This window comes from Nannospalax galili, unplaced genomic scaffold, assembly GCF_000622305.1.
Source record: "Nannospalax galili isolate Female #2095 unplaced genomic scaffold, S.galili_v1.0 scaffold75, whole genome shotgun sequence".
Lineage (NCBI taxonomy): Eukaryota > Metazoa > Chordata > Mammalia > Rodentia > Spalacidae > Nannospalax > Nannospalax galili.
This window is the reverse complement of record NW_008339433.1, coordinates 5,229,710-5,232,083: the sequence shown is the minus strand read 5'-3', so window position 1 is coordinate 5,232,083 and position 2,374 is coordinate 5,229,710. Positions and strand designations below refer to the sequence as shown.

At 49.3% G+C, this 2,374-nt stretch overlaps 1 pseudogene; it reads left to right on the top strand.

Annotated features, from left to right (window-relative positions):
* Positions 1 to 264: 264 nt before the first annotated feature.
* On the top strand, positions 265 to 1,716 carry LOC103734885 (annotated as a pseudogene).
* The last annotated feature ends 658 nt before the right edge of the window (positions 1,717 to 2,374 follow it).

The following is a 2,374-nucleotide window of genomic DNA, read 5'->3' as shown; positions in this document are numbered from 1 at the left end:
GTATCTCCTTATAGACACTGGTGGCTTGGAACTCGCTGTGTAGACCAGGCTGGCCTCGATCTCACAGAGATCCATCTACTTCTGCCTCAAACGATGGGATTAAAGGCGTGCACCACGATGCCTGGCCTAAACTTGCTGTGTTTTAGAGGCTGGCCTTGAACACCTGATCCTCCTGCCTCCACTTTTCAAGCGCATGGATTACAGGTGTGTACTATGATGCCTGTCCCCTAGGTGATTCCAGATGCCCCCTTATGCTAGAGGAACATGATTGTAGGCAATGTGAGTGAATAAGAAATTATGTAATTGAGAGTTGGAGAATAAATAAAGGAACAATTAAGTAAACATAAAAATAAAGTAGGATCTGGAGAGATGACTCAGTGGTTAAGAGCAATTTCTGCTCTTGCAAAGGACCCAGGTTTGGTTCTCAACACCCACATAGCAGCTCACAACCATCTGTAACTCCAGGTCCAGAGGATATGATGCTCCCTTCTGGTCTCCACAGGCATTGCACACACATGGTGTACAATACATACAGGCAAAACACTTCTACACAAAAAATAAATCTTTAAAAAAGGTAGTGGGGGCTAAAGAGATGGCTCAGTGGTTGAGAGCATTGGCTATTCTTGAAGAGGACCTGGGTTTGATTTCCCTCATCACTGTGAGTTCAAGTGGGTGCCTCGGTGCCCTAGCGGGAGGGTCTACATGCTCAACTTTAAGGCAGGGTCCAAGCGGCTCTTCTTTTGGATGCAGAAGCCCAAGACTGGCCAGGATGAGGAGCATTGCAGGGAAGTCAGCGACTGTCTGAACAACCTCCTGAAGTCTGGGGCGCTGGGTGCAAGCGGAAGTGGCCGCCATGAGCTTTCCGCACTCGGCGGTGAGGGTGGCTTGTAAAGCCTGCTGGGGAACACGAGTCACAGCCAGCTCATGCAGCTCATCGTACCAGCCGGCCTTGGAGGACTGGGTGGGCTTGGGGCCCTCACTGGGCCAGGTCTAGCCAGCTTGCTGGGGAGCACTGGACCTCCGGCAAGCAGCTCTTCGTCCAGCTCCCGGAGCCAGTGAGCAGCTGTCACCCCATCCTCTACTACCTCTTCTGCTCGCGCCACCCCAGCCCCTTCTGCCCCAGCAGCTGCCTCAGCAACCAGCCCAAGTCCCGCACCCAGCTCAGGTAATGGAACCAGCACAGCAGCCAGCCCAACCCAGCCCATCCAGCTGAGTGACCTCCAGAACATCCTGGCCACTATGAATGTGCCTGCTGGGCCAGGAGGCTGCCAGCAAGTGGATCTGGCCAGTGTGCTGACACCAGAGATCGTGCCTCCCATCCTTGCCAATGCAGACGTCCAGGAGTGCCTGTTGCCCTACCTGCCCTCTGGGGAATCTCTGCCCCAGACTGCAGACAATATGTAGAACACGCTGACCTCGTCCCAATTCCAGCAGGCCCTGGGTATGTTCGGTGGGGCCTTGGCCTCGGGACAACTTGGACCCCTCATGTGCCAGTTCGGCCTTCCCGCAGAGGCTGTGGAGGCCGCCAACAAGGGCGATGTGGAAGCCTTTGCCAAAGCCATGCAGAACAATGCCAAATCAGAGGCGAAGGAGGGCGACTTGAAGGACAAGAAGGATGAGGAAGATATTTCTAGATTAAATTATTTGTTGTCCTTCCCTGAATTGGAGTCGTGTGACTCTACTGGCAGTTGTGATCTATTGCATCCCCTCTCCTGACCCATCTCATTAATAAAGTCCTTTCTTTTACCTACAAAACAAAAACAAAAACAAAAACAAAAAAAACAAAAAAATCCCACTCCAGTTCCAGGTGATCTGACACCCTCTTCTGGTCTCTTCAGGCATTGCACTCATGGGTGCACTTATGTACATGCAGGCAAAACACATACATAAAATAAATCTTTTTAAAATCAATACATCGAATTTCAAATTTATGTTTTTTTGTGAACTTAGATATATGACTTAATTTCCAAGACCCCTATCATTGCCCATGTGTGAACTTATGTGATTGAGAGTCTGATGCAGCTGGGCGTGGTGGCGCACTTTAATCCCAGCACTCAGGAGGCAGAGACAAGTGGATCTCTGTGAGTTCAAGGCCACCCTAGTCTACATAGTGAGTTCCAGGACAGCTGAGGCTACAGAGAGACCCCCCCCAAAAGAGTCTGATGCAGCAAAACTTAGACTTTTGACCTGTGCTATCAACAGGAAATAGACATACCTATAAGCCTTGTCCGATACAAATAACTGGCACTTTAAGTCATTTTAAATACCAAATTACTATATTTGCTGATTCTTTTTATTTTGAATAGCATACAATCATCTCTACATGAGTAAATGGAACTCAAGGTATGTCTTCATACAAAAGACTCTATCTCTT